Source organism: Phyllostomus discolor, chromosome 2, assembly GCF_004126475.2.
Source record: "Phyllostomus discolor isolate MPI-MPIP mPhyDis1 chromosome 2, mPhyDis1.pri.v3, whole genome shotgun sequence".
NCBI lineage: Eukaryota > Metazoa > Chordata > Mammalia > Chiroptera > Phyllostomidae > Phyllostomus > Phyllostomus discolor.
In genome coordinates this window covers 36978316-36997313 of record NC_040904.2, presented here as the reverse complement: position 1 = coordinate 36997313, position 18998 = coordinate 36978316, and the positions used below count along the sequence as shown (strand labels likewise).

General features: G+C 35.0%; 1 protein-coding gene across 3 annotated transcripts in view; it reads right to left on the bottom strand.

Moving 5' to 3' along the window:
- NAALADL2 (N-acetylated alpha-linked acidic dipeptidase like 2) overlaps positions 1-18998 on the bottom strand; it is a 1143498-nt gene that overhangs the window by 674004 nt on the left and 450496 nt on the right. The gene's annotated exons all lie outside the window — the stretch shown is intronic.

The following is an 18998-nucleotide window of genomic DNA, read 5'->3' as shown; positions in this document are numbered from 1 at the left end:
TGAAACCCAGAACAGTGGGATACGCTAAGCTATGCCTGAAGTCCTGACCGCAGAAACAGATACATTTATACTGTTTTAAGCCAATAAGTTTGTGGTAACTTGTTCTATATCAATATACAACTAACGTACCATTAAAAATTATCCATTTTTTGGCCATGTTAGGGCTAATTTTGTGTGTCAACTTGACTGAGCCACTGGGTGCCCAGGTATTTGGTCAAACTTATTCTGGGTGTTTGTATGTAGATAATTTTGGGTGAGATTAACATTTAGATAGATAAATGAAGTAAAGCAGATTGCCCTCCCTAATATGAATGAGACTCACACAATCAGTTGAACCTACATAGAATAAAAAGGCTGACCTTCCCCCAAGTAAGGGAGAATTCTCCCTGCCTGATGGACTTCAAAGTGGGGCATTAACTGTTTTTTGCCTTTGAACCTGAACTGAAACTACATGGATCTTCATGGATCTCAAGACTGCCAGCCTTTCCACAGAAACTACATCACTGGTTCTCCTGAGTCTCTTGGTTGCCAATTTACCCTACAAATCTTGGGACTTGACAGCTTCCATGATCATGTGAACCAATCACACACACACACACACACACACACACACACACACTGATTTGTTCTGTTTCTCTGGAGAATGCTGAATAATTCAGGCCACAATCATAAACGGAGATAATTATCAAATTTTAGGGTTGGAGGGGACTATAAACATGATTTATCAGACCTCCCCATGCTCAGTCTTTGGGATTCAATAGACAGTTATGTCGTTTGTAATTAAAACAGGAGTTAAAGTTTACAGCCCTAGTCTTAGGAATTTTTCTACAGAGACCTGGAATCTGTCTTCCTCACTGGTACTAGTTTCATTAACCCACAGTAAGTACACATATTTCCCTTTTCAGTATTTGAATAACTCTTAGGCATTGACTAGATCTTATCTTGTCCAAGTAAACCAATGCTACTTTCTCCCTCTCTTCCTTACAAGACATAATTTCAACATAACTCACACCTTTCCCTCATAGCTGTGAGAGTACATTAACTGTTATATGCATTCAGAACTAAAGATAACATTTTCAATTAGATGTGGCCATAGTAAAATATAATAGCAATATTAACTCTTTTCAACTGAATTTATACTCTTTAGAGCCTCAGTCTGTTAAAGATACTTTACCTAGTATTTAACTGTAACATATTTTATAGATTACCTTAATCGACACCCCTTTTCAACAGCTTTTTTTTCCCCTCTATTATAGTCCAGAATGGTAAATGTTTGATGTCTCAGCCTCTCTTGCAGCTAGGAGACATAATTCTGGATAACAAAATATATATATGTGTGTATGTGTGTCTATATGTATGTGTGTATATATATATATATGTATATATATAGAGAGAGAGAGGGAGAGGGAGAGAGAGAGAGAAAACTCTGCTAAAGATGAATCTCCTTTTGCAATAAAAAAGCAAACCTCATTAGGAGAAAATCACTGTTTCCTTTCTTCCTGCCCAAAGAGCAGACAGAAGTCAAGGAAGTTCAGCAGATATCCTGTGGCAATGGGGCCACAACAACTATCAAAAAAATTACAGAAGTAAGGGAGTCCCTGATGACAGCATTAAGCAGCTATACCAGCCTGGAATACCTATTGCCTGTGTTATGATTATTTGAGAAAAATCAACCTTTATTTTTAAAACTGCTATAACTCGGTTTACTGTGACTTGTAACTGAATACATTCTTACTTTACATTATCATTTTTCTAATACAGAAACTAAATCTTGGGAAGGTAAATGGTTTATCAAAGCCCACATATCTAGCAGAAAAAACAAAAACTCCATATTCACCCTTCTTGCCACCATATGGTTCTCACATTTTCATAATGTTTCCACTGTCAGGATGTAATATGAATGCTCTATTTTAAATATATCACAAAGATAATCTCAGTGTTGCAACTGTCAAAGGTGTGATTAAGAAAAACATGCTCTTCATCTCTCTGATAATTTAGTGATTTTGAGCATGTTTTCATAGGTCTATCAGCCATCTGTATGTCCCCTTTGGAGAAGTGTCTATTCACATTCTCTACCCATTTTTTAATTGGGTTGTTTGTTTTTTGGTGTTGAGTTTTATAAGTACTTTATTAATTTTGGATATTAACTCTTTATCATATGTATCATTGACTGTTCTCCCATTCTGTGGGTTGTCTTTATATTTTGTTGAAAATTTTTTTGTTTGATTTAGTCCCATCTGTTTATTTTTTTCTTTTGTTTCCTTGCCTGGGGAAATATATCAGATAAAACACTGCCATGAGTAATGTCCAAGATTTTACTGCCTGTGTTTTGTTCTAGGATTGTTATGGTTTTAGGTCTAACATTTAAGTCTTTAATCCATTTTGAATTTATTCCTGTGTGTAGTGTAAGAAGGTGGTCTAGTTTTATTTTCCACGTATCTGTACAATTCTCCCAACACTGTTTATTGAATAAACTATCTTTAGCCCATTCTATGTGCTTGCTTCCTCTGTCTAATATAAATTAACTATAAAGGCATGGGTTTATTTCTGGGCTCTCTATTCTGTTACATTGATCTATGTGTCTGTTTTTATTCCAGTACCATTCTGTTTTGATTACTATGGACTTAAAGTTTCATTTTAGGTAGCATGTTTCCTCTGACTTTGCTCTTCTTTCTCAGAATTGCTGTTGTTAGGTTGGGCCTTTTGTGGTTCCATATAAATTTTTGAAATATATGTTCTAGTTCTGTGAAATATATTGCCCTTTGTGACAGCATGAATGGACCAGTCAGGAAAAGACAATTACCACATGATTTCACTTATATGAGGAATCTAATGAGCAAACTGAACTAATAAGCAAAATACAGACAGATTCACAGAGAGAGAGAGAGAGAGAGCAAGCAGGTTAACAGCTATTGGCAGGGTGTGGGGTTAGGATGTGGAAGGACTGAACAAAAACAGAAAGGACTGATGGCCGTGGATAAGTATAAAGGGGTAGGAAGGTATAAAGGGGTTAACAGGTAATGAAAAAAAAAATAAAAATTTTTAAGACATAATATCAATAAACATATTCTCTGGTGAGTATTTAAAAATAGACAGAAAAAAAGAAATGCATGCTCTGGCACCTAAGTGTCTGAAGATTAAAATAGAAACAATACTTGGCTGTAGACATATTTCACGATATTCAACTACCAAGTGAAAGATTCAATTATGATCATAAAAATCAATTTCATAAATAAATCAAGTAACACATAAAAGATTTCTAAGAAATGTCACTTCTGGCCTCACCAGAACTGTTGTTTTGGTCCCTCTTTTCATTACATTGCCCACATTGACTCCTCCATAACAGCAGTTTTAGAAATTAAATTTTTACTTTTGATGATGGCTGTGAACGAGCAAACAATTTTAATTTAGTGCAGCAATCGCACTGAAAAGATATGATCTCACTTCCATCACAAAATAAGAAAAAGAAAGGCTTTGGGATTCCTTCTCAGCTATTTGAAAGTGCAGTAGCAAAAGGAGCAACTTTCTGCATTCTTCCACGTAGCCATTTTCTCCCTTTCTTCCTCTCTACAATAGACATGAACTCACCAATTTGATTTTAACTCTACATTTCATTCTCTTGGCAGATAGTCCACAGTTTGGACAAGCATTCTTTACTGACATTTTTTGCCATTTTAGAAAACACACACGTACAATGTATAGCTGAAGGGAGGTAAAGAATATAGCCTTCAATTCTATCTTATTTCCCACTTATCATAAAGCCACAGAAATTAAAGAACAAATCCCACCACCAAAGACATACTTAAAGGTTGGAAGAATATTCTAAAGGTCACATTATCTTAATGAAGTGCCACTTCTTGACAACATGGCCATGATATTGGAGTAATATAGTCCATTTAGTGGGAAATGCGCTGTGAAATCCATGCCCTCTGCACTCTAAACAAAGACATTGTTAATTTTCTTAAAAGGTCACACACAAATGTGTTATTTAAAAGTAGGCATTTCCCAGTTGTGAATATATGAAAGGCGAATATCGGATACAGGAATTGGGATAGATTGTAAAATGCCAGAGCTTTTCACCTGTGCTTTTATCATATAAAATTGTATCTGTTATTCTTTAATCTGTACCACTTTACCAAAATATTAAAGAATTATGCTAAAAGATTATGCTAAAGATTCTAATAAGATTTTATCTGGAACCACTAATGAACTGAAATTTAAAAGCAAGACTGGTTAAATTAACAAAATTATTTAATTTTTGTTTCAGTTTACATTTTTCAGGGCAGAAATTATATATGTATATATAAATTTTCATATGTGTGTATATATATATATGTAAACACTTTTAAAAGACAGTATTTATAGCAAGTAAGTTCTCAATATTAAAATATTCCCCATGTCATATTATTCAAGTACATTCTCAATAAATATTTAAAGAGTATAATTATTACAGACCTATTAAAAAACAGAAAAGGAAAAACAAATACTTTACTCATCAAAATTCCTAACTAAACAACCAACATTGCATGCTAAAAAAAACAAATACATTTTTTGTTTTCATAAAGTCAATTTAGCATGGGTAGATTAAGAGGTTAAAACAATCAATTCACACTCCTATTCATTTCTGTGGAATAAAACTATAAAATATGGACAAAGAATAATCTTGTAGTAGTACTATGATAAAGGCAGTATTTTAAAACTTGAAAAATAAGAGGTCTATTTAATATGGAAGAGCTAGAAAACTTGTAACATCAGAAAATTTTAAAAAGCCATCTTTAATACTTAATTTGAAATAATCATGAACATAAATCTCAGCTGGATTAAAGAGTACTGTATATAATATTATAAAAATATTTTAATCAATAGTCCATAGAGGAAAAAATATAAAAAAGAAAAATATATATTTATACATATATAAATATGGACTAGAATATATACAGAATGGAGAATAAAAGGAAAAGAGTAAAATATATTAAAAGTGGATTGTTCTGGTATATCAAAATTTTTCTACATGTCATAAAATGTAAGCAAAATTAAAAGTCAAATAAGATTAGATAATATTCATAGTAAAGTTGATAAAAAAGAGATTATTATTGGATATTGAGAACTTTCATAGAATCATAAGGAAAAAAGAACAAGAAACGAGTATATAATACATTTCATTCAAGCAGACAATTCACAAATGCAATTAGAAAACCTACATATGGAGAAATATTCAACTTTACTAGTAAATCAAAAATAAAAAGAAAATATAACAAATTAAACACACTGAATTTAAAAATCGTACAAAACATTTGGGTAAAGATGGCAGGGTGAACATATGCTTCTATAATCTTTTCTTCTTAAAATCCCATTGAAATAAGATAAAATATCAGTGAAAAAGCAATAACAACAAAAAAGAAACTGGGAAAACAATGGTAAGATATAATAGCATTTATAGATCTGACATCTTGCAAAAAGTTTGATACAATTGGATTTACAGAGGAAAAAACCTTATATGGTCTTAATAGATTGACTTTTTATCATTATAAAAAATGACTTGTTTCTAGCAATATTTTTATGATCATGTACTTACCTGTTTTCTTAGGCACTATGACTCTTTTGCCTGCTGTTTATATGGAATATATTTTCCATACTTTTACTTACAACTTTGTGTCTCTGTGTCTTTGAATCTAAAGTGTCTCTCAGGGACCTTGAGAATATTATGCTAAGTGAAATAAATAAATCAGAAAAATCAAAGAACCGTATGACTTCACTCACATGTGGGATATAAAACTGAAATTCGGAGACACAGACAACAGTAGGGCCAGAGGGAAAGGGGTGGGAGGTAGTAAAGGGTAAAGGGAGCCAAACATACCATGACAGAAGATGATTTGACCTTTAGGTGGTGGCACACGGCACAGTGCACAGACTGAGTGTCACAGTAAGCACACCTGAGACCTATGTGACCATATGAACCAGCGCCATCTCAATAAATTTAATAAAAATAAAGTGCCTCTCTTGCAGAGAGTTTATAATTGGATCATTTTTTAAATCTATCTTTCCAGTTTTTACATTTTGATTAGAGTGTTGAAACTATTTAGATTTAATATAATTGAAGTATGATCTGTCTGTCATGTTGTGTGTGTGCATGTGTGTGATATATATATCCTAATTCCCTTCAGTCTTAGACTTCCAAGCAAAAGAATAAAGGTACGGTTTGCATTGTGCTTACTGCTTACAGTAAAGTACAAGAGGAAAGAAACAAATTTTTAAACAAAAAGAAAACATACCTTGATGATTCAGATTGCAAAAAATATATAAAATTAAGGAACTTATGTTAGAAAAGCATGTATGTTCCATAGAAAAAAAGCAAAAGTCTGGTCACATGATTCTATCCTACTACCTTTTACCTTAAAATGATCTAAATCTTTTCTCTTTTGTCTGAATGTATTGTAATCTTTTGTTGAAAACAGGACATTTTAAATGGTATAATGTGACAACTTTGGAAAACTGGGTTTTGCTGTTGCTGTTTGTTTAAGACTTCCCTGAATTTATAAAGTCTATATTCCTTGTCATGTGCAGCCACTCAAATGTCTGCTTGGTTAGTTTACTGGTCATCTAATGGTTACAGAGAAATTTCTTAAATGCCTGGAGCCAAGAAGTGTTCCAGATCCAGCAAAGAGGCTGTATGCACACGTCAGGTCATGCCTTTAATGCTCAGGCAGGCAGTTTACAAGGTTGACTACACCTTCAGTCCCTGCTTACACAGAAGCTCAAAGTTACCTAGAAGTGAAAGCTGGTGTTTCTCAGGCCTTTCCTTGACGTGCACACAGTACTGTACATGTGCATGAACTTCTAAGTTCCCAGGAATGTGTCACAGCTTCCCAAAGCCTTCAATCTCATTCTCCATATTTTCTTTTAATTCTTTTAATCAGTCTCTTGTTTCCCCAACCTTTATTGTCTTCTTGGGCAACTTTGATATTAAACAATTGCCGCCGATTGTTTCTGGACAATATTCACACTGAAAGGGTGAATTTATTATTTTAACTTAGCTCTGAGTGCAGTTAAATAAAGGTATGCCCTGGCAATGCAGGTTTCCAGTGACAGCAAGAAGTAGCACATAATGACAATTTTCTGAAAACGTTGCCTTTGCAGGCTCAACACCAAGTCTTTTCCCTCTAGTGACAGCTAGGTTGCTGGCTTCCACTGTGTTTGCAGGGGTGATGGTTTTCCAGGTTACCACAGTGCTGGGGTAAAAGGGATGAAAATACGTCAAATCAAAATGCCACAAAACTTGCTAATGTTACTGAAATTTAGCTGTTTTTCTTGAATAAATATCCCTGGGATTATTTTAAGCATTTAGATATTTTCAGAGTTCTCAAAAAAGTTGATTTGGGCATTTCCGATACTGCATTTATTGTTCTTATGGAGAAACAGATTTTCCAAGGCCTTTACTCTGCTGCCCTCACTAGGAGGCTTTTCTTTTTTGAGAATAAATGCAAAGCCAGTTCTCCAGTGGAGAAGGCTTCGAGGAAAAGACCTTCACTGGAGCTTAGCTCAACCACTATGCATCCAAGACCTACATTTATAAATGTGGAAAACATCAATTTATGAAGGAAATTAGAAGTACGGAAAGCTAAAGTATGATAAATAAATGAGCTGATGGACACCTGAGAAGACAAGGATAGCAGAATCTGCTGCCCAGTAACCAGTGGCATGGCATCATGAGGATTTTGTTAGGAACTCAATCTCCAGTGCTGCCTCAGACCTACTGAATCAGAGTCCGCATTTAACAAATTGCCCTTGTGACATGTGTGCAAGAACATTTAAGAAGCACTGACCTAGAGAACAGAGGAAAACTCTTAAAAATTACCTTAAAGTGGTTGAAATATAATATTGTATTACTCCACTTTCCAAAAAAGCGAGATTATACAAATAAAGCAGACACTAAACTTTCATTCTGAAAACTAAAATATATATATTTATATTTATTTATTTATAGTTATAAATATTTATAGTTATATATTTATAGTTATATTTATATTTATATTTGTTTTCTCAGAGAAAAAAGAATATAAACAAAATAATGGATGGGAGATACTTGAGTTGGTCATATTTCTGTACATGTTTTGAATCATGGTACTGAACATCTTTTGTTTTGGACTGTCTTCAAGGATTTAAATGTCCTTGAGGCCTTGGAATGTAGTACTTGTCTCCAGAGCAAAGGGTGGTGGGTATGCTTATAGCCTTGGAAGAGAGAGATGGCATTCACCTCTGGAACAGAAGGTAGTCATGTTTCATGCCTATTGTAAAAGATTATGGTTCTCTAAGCTCAGGGTTCCTCTCTTATAATATCTGAGTAGCCACCCCATGGGGTTCAGAGGCAAGGGAACTGACACAAATATAGTGAAGCCCATGCAACCTGCTATGCTATGAATAATACATTTATTTTTTGCTAACACAAAAGTCTTATGTATTCTACCAGTATCCATGAAACTGTGGCAGGCTAACTTGCCTTCAAGGAAGTTAAAATCAAACCTTTCTCAGTTTTTGACAATAATAAAATAGTAATCTAAAAGAAAAAATATCAAGGAGCTCTCTCCATATGTTAGGAAAAATCATAATTGAAAGATTATATAAAATAAAGTTAAAGGATTCCAAACATAAGATGGGAATACTTGGAGATAACAAGGACAGTAGAGGAGAGAAGGAAACATGAATTAATAGAAACAAAGGTTTTTGAAAGAGGCATCTGTGTCTTCAACTGGAGTATTCATGGAGAGTGTTATGTGTATGAAAATAAGACCAACAATTATAAGTTCAAAAGAAAAGAGAAAATTCTAAAGGTTTTTTATGGAAAAACAGATTTTTCTACAAAGAAACAAGAACCAAACAACTTTTTTTGAGGTCTTATCAGCAAATTTTTATGTTAGAAGGTAAGGACCTCGGGGCTGGCATTCAATGGGGAAAATAGAATGAAAACTGAGAATTCTATAAATGAAGGAAAAATAATCTCCAAATACTTAAAAAGAAACATTTACCCCTTAACCTTACAGGACTACAATAACTCAAAGAGAAACTCCACCAAAATAAAAACAACTACAACAAAGAGAACAATTTAGACCAGTGATTTTCAATGGGTGTGCTGCAAGAATTTTTAAAACTTGCAATACCTGACTAGTAAGGGAACTGACCTCTTTCTCCTACATTTTCAAAATAAAAAGAAAAATGACAACAGCCAACACAACAATAGCTGTTTGGTGTGAATGAATCAAAATTATACCCATTTTTTTTCAGATTGGCAAAAACTACATATAATTTGATGTGCTGTAGAATTTTTGTAATTAGTTTATGTGTTCCATAAGATGAAAAAGGTTGAAAATCTCTGATTTAGATTATAAGAAGCAGTTAACAACTGAGTAAGACCCAGAAAGGAAAGATGCTAGAAATTAAAACCTGCTCGACTTTGATATGTTTAAGGTTTTCTATCAGTGTTTTATATGGATCCAACCAATGTACCTGGTCCTACATTTAGGCCTAAGAAACATGGTCCTATAATTCTACAAACAGTACTGTAAAGTCTCTTAATTATTATTTAAAATAGTTGAACAGACAGCCTACTAATTTTTTTCTATTAAAAAGGTCTAAAATTACAGAAGCACAGCATCTCATTTTATATTAGGGTATTTTTTTAAACCCAAAATACCTAAAGATATCATACAGTAGATAAATTCCTTTAAAATTATCAAGATTGTATCAATTTGCCACTTGGAACCCCATCAAGTGAAACCAAGAATTCATCCCTTTACAAATGCCCAGAGATGTCAGATTTTATGTTCTAAAAGGTACCAGTGACAAACCCATGCAGCTCATTTTCTAGGCTTCAGTATTATATGGATGCTGATGAATGTTTTAATTGAGGTGGTTTTTAGTTGTTTTTTGTTTGTTTGTTTTATGGAAGCTCAAAACTTTCATGATTAATGAATTACCACAAAGGAAAGAGTTGCAGTGCCTCCTCATAAAACACAACATAGGTAATGAGATAGAGAGAAGTGCATTTATGTCTAAATATTTCAACAAATATGAGGTAACAGCAGAGGCTAATACATACAATGGCAGGATGGTCTCAGACTAAAGATGAGGAAGAGACAGGTGGCATTTACCAATTTTTCTCATCTCTAAACATTTGATTCCTTTTCATCATCTCATGTTAAACCTAAAACAAATTAATTAAAAAAAACACCTCATTGAAGCAAATGTAAAAAGAGAGTGCATTCCTTGCCAGCATCATATATACGTCTATAGCCTATATGTGAATACCAGCTGAGAAGAAATGGGGGAAGCATTAACCAAAGCTATGATGTCACTGGGTAAACATTTAAAGAAAATGCACAGAAACCATACTTTTCAGCATATGCATCTCTATTTTAAAAGGATGCCTGCCCTGCCCTGGCTGGTGTAGCTCAGTGGATTGATCGCAGGCTGCGAACCAGGCATCGCAGTTTCGATTCCCAGTCAGGGCACATGCCTAGGTTACAGACCATGACCCCCAGCAACCACACATTGATCTCTCTCTCTCTCTTTCCCTTTCCTCTCTAAAAATTAATAAATAAAATCTTAAAAAAAAAAAAAAGGATGCCTGTCCAGATGTCAAAAGTTAATTAAAATTCACTAAACAAAGGGATTACAATTCTGGCCCTGATACTGCCTTCCAAGTGTCTTAGCACAATTCCAAAGACCTCAAAGACCTGTGTAATAGATGACTATTTAGAAAAGATTTAGAGAAGAACAGAAAGAGTGCTCTGATGAAAACTTTGTGGCATTTTACAAACATATTTCCTGGAAACAGCAAATGTTGAACATGGTTTCCTCAGCTTCTAGATATAAAATGTAGATTTTCTCATCCACCAACATCTTAGAGGTGCCAAAAGTATTAATTATACTGGATATATTTTACAAAACCTTGAGGATGAAAAGTGCCAAGTGAAATAGAGTATAGAGTAGACTCCAAAATGTTGTTGTTAATAATGTATTCCTGCCATTAGACCCAGAAAACATAGCATCAGCATGAAAAGTGAATTTTCAGATTGAAAGTGCTATATGCACGATATGCAAAATATCAATAATAATGTATTCCAAGAGGCAGTTGCAGAAAATAAGGCCATTACATGAATAAAAAGCAACTTTTCAGGCTGACAGACAAATTAAGGTGGGCAAGAGAGAATTAATAAAAATGTACTGTAAATATGCAGTGGCATGCAGATCCTGTATCTACAGTTACCTGGTTGGTGTGTGCTCAGGCATGACAGTTTCCTGGGCCTTGAGTTGATGCAAGTTTTTAATATGGGGTTCTGCATCTCTTAGTTCAGAATTAATATTGTATATCTTGAAAATATAGAAGAATGTATACCCTACATGGAGACTGAGTATTTTGCTGTGGCCATATCTAGAAATGTACAGTAAAGAATTTTATAAATACATGGTTTTATTTTATATTTATATACATATCATTTCACAGTTTACAAAAGAGTTTCAGATTTATTCTTGCAAATGATCCTGGAAATAATATACTATGGTAGATGGAAAAGAGAGTATGATTGTTTTACAGGTATAAACTGGTAGAGAAAATGTTACCAAGTAAAGAAATGGGGGTTGTGATGGGACATAGAGGAGAACAAAGCAGCTCTCCTGTAGCATTTGTCTCGACACCCCACTCACACTCCGAGGAAAGGGCAGCCTGGAGGTCTACTGCCATGAGGCTGGAAGTACTTTAGGAGAGGTGCACTTACGAGTCTCGTCCTTCATGCCACTTTATATCAAGCACTCTGCTAAATTCTGGAAATATAATGAGGGAAAAACACACAAAAACATGGCCTTGTTTTCTTGAAGGTTACTAACTACTTAGGAGAGAAACAAGAGTGAATGCCATTATTCCACTAATTAAAGGATTGCTCAGGTTTGGGTATTTGGAGGGACAATGGGTCCAGTTTACTCAAAAATGGTACAAGGAAAGAGTAGTTTGGTAATAAATAAATAGAGGCTTGGACATGTTGATTTGGGAGTCTTTGAGATATTCAAATAAAGGTTTAAGTAAGCAGGTTGACATAGATCTACCACTCATAAAGAGGGATCTAGGCTGGAATTAAATGGATGTGTATTCACAAGTGTGCATATTTTTATAAGTGCAAGATCTCTATAGCTTTATGAAGCAAAACTGTAAAGTCTGTACTGTTTGTTAGTAGGAAGTTTAGGTATAATCTTGCACAGATTTATGAAATGATAACACTAAAAGAATGAACAAAATGCACGAATAAGTACATGAACAAGACGGTATGTTCATGTACCAAAGCCAGGTTACGGAAATGAAAGCGGTGCGGGAAAATGGAACATCGCTTTCCTGCTCCACACTGAACTCTTGGTGCTCGGTAAACATTTCATGCGTACAACTTCCGCAGTGTAGTGCACCGTAAGCTGTTTTCTTCTGCTTCACTTCTCCAGTCAGTTTCAAACTAGCAAAATAATGGTAAATTGTGAAAATGCTCAAGCACAAAGAATACAAAGTAGAACAGCATGTTACTTATTTTTTATGATTTGTGGCGTTCAACTATAAAAAAAGTCCACATGAAAAATATGTCACATTTAAAATGAAAAACCTAAGAACTCTATGTAATTCCTTTCAAATTTTATAATAATATACTACTATGTCTGTGTGAAAGGAAGCAGATTATTTTTTCTTTCTTTAAAATGAATGTTCAGTATTTTCCTTGGTCAGGAAACGAATGGTTCCTAGCCTATAGTGGCATGTGATCTCACAATGTGAAGAATTCAACCAACAGAGACTTGTCTGTTTGTTTGCACTAGAAACACAGGGTTATCAGCTGTGTGTAGAATGGTCTATGTTCTGGTTTGGACAATCCCAGTTTTCCCTTCTTGTCCCCAAACAATTATTAATAGTGCACTTTCGCTTTCAAAAGTATCTAAGTCTGCCTGGCAAATTATTTGGTCACCATATAGAGGAAACTTTAAAAAAGAAAGAAAATCCCTCAGTTCCTGAATCCAGATATTCTGAGTCACCTGTCATTCAATTTCGGACTGTCAATCTGTTCATTTTGAAATGTCTACATTTCAATGTAGATGTGCATTTCATTGTATGCATCTACATTGCACAATGAAATGTGCATTTTGAAAAGTGCTTCTGATGTGTACCCCTTGTTAAAAACCACTGATCTGAAGTTCGTCAAGAGGTACAAGAAATATAAAATAATTAAAAGAAAAACCATTTAGTGGCAGATATTCAAATGCTGAGTTTCCATAAATCACAAGAACAACTAGGTGGCTAGTCTAAAAGTAGGAGTTTTGTGCTGTCTTTATGGATGCTTTGAGGATACACAGGGGTATGACCTTATCAAATGTGTAAACTGGAAGTTGCGAAGAGTTTCCTCCGTGTGACCACACCGGTAGGGTGTTGGTCATCGTAGTGTGGTTCAGACAATCAACTCATGGCTTTGGAAAAGTCGAGTCTTATCTAAAATGTCAATAACCTCAATTGTTCTTATTTATTTTCTCATTACAGAGATGATTCTTGAAATAATTCTATGCCAATGACATTATTAATCTTTTTATTTTTAAAGGATTCTTTTATGTTTTTCAAGAATAAAAATATGCAAGTTTTATTTAATATCCTTCTCACTAAATCTTAGAAAATGTTAAGTATTCTACTTCATGTTTTTATTTAAAGAAGGTAACATAATATGTATTAACTTTGCTCTAAACAAAACTCTGGGTTCAGAGCTTCATTTAGAGAAAATCAACCCCCCTTGTCTGCTTTCTTCTCATATGAGAGGAGCCTCTTTCCTATAATAAATATCTATATGCTCCATTAATCATCAATCTAGGGTTAGAAGGTTACACTAAGAAAGGCTTTATTTTGACTTCATCCTCGCTGTCATCCTTAGGTTTTTCTCCCAAGGAGCAAAGCTTCATTTAGTCCTACAGTCTGATTTTAATTTGGTCCCTGTCCCTAGCATCCCAAGGGGTCTTGCAGGCATGTTTGCATACATGCTGGCCTGCTTAAACAAGCTCTTTGCAGACCCACACGAACACCACTGTTTGGTTGCCCATTAGACCTAGGATGTATGTACCGAAATACAGACTCCCTCGAAATAATGGACCTATGAAAGAGGAATTAAGCCATCCACAGAGTTTGGTTTTGAGGTGAGAAAACAAGTTCCAGGTGGGTCCAGTTAGAGAGGAAGTACTTGTCCATGAGCCCAGGTAACCTAGCACATCTTGACATAGGCCAGGGAGGCAAGGCTTACCCCCACCCACCTGCTCTGAACATCCTGTGATTCTCTGACAACTTAAAAGCCTAGGCTTCTGAGGAAATGCTAAAAAGGCCATTTCCTTCCCATCTCTCTGTCTTCCAGGAATGCTATCATTAGACAATTTCTTATTATTTCCTGGGTTCCACTGTGACAGGAAGCTTTCTCTGCCCTCAACCCCCTCCACTGACTATATAGCTGCAGGCTATAAGCTACTGAGTTTCTGCATTGGGAGTAGCATTTTAGCAACAAGGTGCCCCAACTCTCAAGCGGACTCACCACATCACCCATCCCCTTTGGTTTCAGAGTCTTCCTGGGGGCAAGGTAGGTGAGGGGCTCACACCTTGCTAATAGTAACTTCTGTAATTCTATGTTTTTTTTTACATTAAAGATTTTTACTAGAACACTTAGAATTCCCCTTTGTGTTCCTTAAAGCTGATTAACAAAGAGGTATTCTAAACTGAAAAACTAATTTTGCAAATTCTACACAGTGGTAATTGTAAATCAATGATTCTTCTCTTAAAGAAAGTAGAAGTAGGCTGTTTTAACTCTTTGCCCTCAGGTATTTAAAAACTACAATCCCACTGAATTTACCCTGAAGCCTTTTAAATTTGCTTTTATTTTTGGTTCCTATCTTATCATGTGTTAGTCTACATGATACATAACTGTCAGTCAGTGCCTGTATTGCAAATCAGTTGCCTCATTGTGAAATACATTTATAGGAGTCAAATTGAAGATTAAAAACACAGTATTAGGATATATTAGGATATATTTTTTCAGGAAAGTAACAAAATTTATATATAAGCAACTTGTACACAAAGGTCATACCTATAACAGAAACTTAATGAACTGAAGTACCATTCTCCTTAAAGATATATTTTTAAATCAGTAGAAAGCACAGCCAGCAGCAAACATCTTACTAAACAACAAGGGTGCAAATGCAAAAGGCAGAAGCCTCTAGGGCCGTGTTAATTATCTCAGGGTCAGAGGCATTAGGAAGACTGTCTGGCAGTTTCTAAGGCAGTCAGATGGCAGTGTCAACACACAAGCATCCCCAAGGTCTTGCCGTTACAGCACTGTCATATTTCAAATGACAGGTAATACTTATGAGCACGCCAGCACTAACCTCCTCAATTATAGTCAATGTCAATGCTTTGCAACTGGAGGAATTACTAATTTCTCACATATATGTTGCCCAACAAAAAGTAAGTCATTAAAGTGTTTAAAGCATCTATTGCAAGATGATAAAGAAATCTTTGAAATACTCACACAAAGATTCTTTGGGAGTTTTTCCTCAAGAGGAAAAAACATACGTTTTCATTTATAATGAGGATCACTTTTCGTGGCATTTGTACCAGAAGGAAACCTCAGCACAGTGTAATGGGCTTGAATTCCATTCTCCTTGTCTACAGTCATTTTATCACAGGATATTTCAAGTTAGATTTATTTCATTTTTCAATAAGGTCATCATATTAATTATATTGAATTACAAATGTATACTTACATAAGTTGGTATTAGTTCATCAAATTACATTTTTCCCATTTTTTAATAAGATGACATTTTTCTAACTTCAGTTTGCAAATATTTGTAATGTTCTGGCTCCATCAACACCTACTCTTCCTAGATTTACTTTTACTTGTAAGCCTCCTAATAAACTACAGAAGACCCCTTGGATGTCAGTATGTGGTTTTAGTAAGCCCTATGTGGCGCAACTTTTGACAAAAAAATCAGAAGGATCAAGCTTAGTATCCCAAATTTTAAAATGACAAATGCCTGAGAGATTAAGTTCTAGTAGAAATTTTAGCTTTACCTGAATGGAGGTTGTTCGGGGAAACAGGTGGCCAAAGGAGACAGACATGGGAAAGGAGACACCCCTGACCCCTGCTCCAGGGAGGCTGCACTGTTACAAGAGGAGCTGTGAAGCTTTGGATTAGCAAGGCTTTCATTAGTCACCTGTCATCCTTCCTACACAGTTCTCAGACGTGGCTCTGTGGATTGTGGGTAGGCCTCACAAAGTGAGGACAATTTGTAATTGCGCACAAATTTCGATTTCATGTACATGTGCCTATTCTTCTGGGAAAGGTGTATAATGTTCACCTAGTTCTTAAAGGAATCTGTAACTCCACAATTTAAACCATTGAAATATACAATCTGTGAGACTTCTTATATCCTATAAATATCCATTTATAAATAGAAAACATGTCAAACACAATATGTCTCCTATCTGAAAACAATAGAAATGCATTGAAGAGATTCACCTAAGACTCAACTAAGGCTTTTAATTTGCAAATAATAGAATTAAATACTGACTTTTACTTTTATAATTTTGTTTTCTGACAAAAAATGGTGAAAGATGAATTAGTTAAGTATATAACAAGTAAATATTATATACTATTTTAGTATAATAATTATTGGATTTAGATTCTTAAATATACATGTTTTAGATGACTTATCTTATAAATTTTAATACTATTTAGGGGATTCCTCAACATTTTTTTAGTCATAGATGAAATTCTGCCCTGGCCAGTGTGGCTCAGTTGGTCGGGTGTCATCCTGCAAATCTAAAGGTCACAGGTTCGATTCCTGTTTGGGGCTCTTGCCCTGGTTGCTGGTTCAGCCCCCAGTCATGGTGTGTACAAGAGGCAACTAATTGATGTTTCTCTCTCACATCAGTGTTTCTCTCCCTCTCTTTCTTCTTCCCTTCCCCTCTCTCTGGAATCAATAAAAGAAAAAAGTAAAATTAAAGAAGAATATAGCAGACATTCCAATTATTTTAAATGTATCTTTTTTTTAGATTATAAGGAAATACTGAATTTCTGAGGCAGACTTTTCATGAGGATCTTTAATAATATTTACTTATTCATTCGAAATGTCTGAAACGTAGGTCTGAATAAATGTACCTTATACAATTACTTCTGGCCATGAGAAAATAATGCAAAATTAGCTTCAAAATCCAGTTCTGTCAAGGACATGTTAGGAATCTTAATCTTTATTTCAATTCTATGTGAAAAGTATAACAATTATCCCTAGGCAAATATTTAGAGATTTTCATGTTTTAAACTGAGTAAAAATATAACAAAAAGAGGGAAATTAATCACAGCAGTGTATCTGCTATTTTGGTATAAGAGTTTCTATTGTGTGATACATGTTTTAGACCAACTTCCTCAGAGTGAAATATGCCTTCAAGAGTGTTTTGGTTTGTTGAAGCAGAAGGCATGGTGACTCAAACACGTCAAGTAGGAGGATGAGGGCCACCTCGCCCTGTTTACTTTAGATTGGCATAAGGGAAATTTGTTCAGTGGTAGCTGCTCTACTGCTGATGGGGAGTGACTCACATCTGTGTTGCGCAATTCCTGAAGATTAATTTCAGCCTCTAGCTCAAATGATCTTGCTCACATTGACTTGGGTCGCATTCTTACAGGTGAATAATTCCAGATATACTTTTAGGTCAGTTCCACCTAGATACAAGATAAAGGATTTAAAAACAAACAAATAGAATCCACTTTTCTTTAGCTGGGTGTTCAAAATAAATGCCTGCTCTGTCCTGAGAACTTAAAAGCCACCATTGGCCATTTCAAGGTGTTGCACATGAGCCTGGGAGAGAGCCAAAGATACAACATTCTAGGTAAGGGCAGCAAATCCCTCACTGCCACATTTTATATGTCTCATATGTATATATAGGCCTAGAAAGGGACACTATATTCAGACTGTGATAACTTTCAACAGCACGTATCTTCTATTGATGAAATAAAGCAAGTCTGAAGCCAAAAATTTGGAGAAGATCATAGTGAATGTTCAAGTTATTTTAAGTTGGAATTAATATAGTCTCAATATTATCAGAACTAAGTTTTTTATTTATAGTTAAGCATCTGGTCACATAGCTTTTTTTGAAAGAACTGATTATGTTACATAAAACCATATATTGTTTTTTTTCTTAAAGGTTTTTATTTGGTAAAAAAATTGTGGATGATGAATTTTCAATTGTATCTGGGATGAGATTTTGCTTTTTATACAGTGTATCTTCCACTGTACTGTTTTGGATCTGGGACCATTTAAGACAATACTAGTATGTAACTTCGTTTCTCACCCACTGGCACAATCTCAATTTTTATTGGATATATTGGCACCTGCTATTTTTGAAAGCAACACACATTTGATGAATAAATACAAGTTCTCTCTCATGGAGAAGTGGAATATGTGTGCCTGCATACACATGTATATGTATGAAGGGATGGCAAGGTTTTAACATTTTTTCCAAGGGTAGGTAGCACTTGAGGAAATAAAACACGCACAAATCCAAACCCTTCAAATCCACCCACTATCCTTCACTGAATTAGATGGCAGAGGCAATGCTGAAGAGTGTAGATTCCCATTGTGATCGTTGCCATGTACTGAGGATCCCATAAGGGAGGGACAGAGAGAGAAGACTGAAAGCCAGCTTCAGCCTGCAGAAACTGTTGTTAGGCAGGCTTACAAGTTTTTAAAATGACCCACTGGGATCTCTTTAGTTGTGCTCCCCAGTGCAGCATAGCTGCCCCGACTCCTCAATGCAATCTGTGCAGCCTCATTCCTTACTTGAGTCACCTTGTGCATAAAGGCACTAAAGTTTGGTACCCTTGCTAGGCAGTCGTTCCCCCTTGCTTTAAATCACAGATGTTTTTCCATCTTGAACAGGAACATACACTTTCCCACTG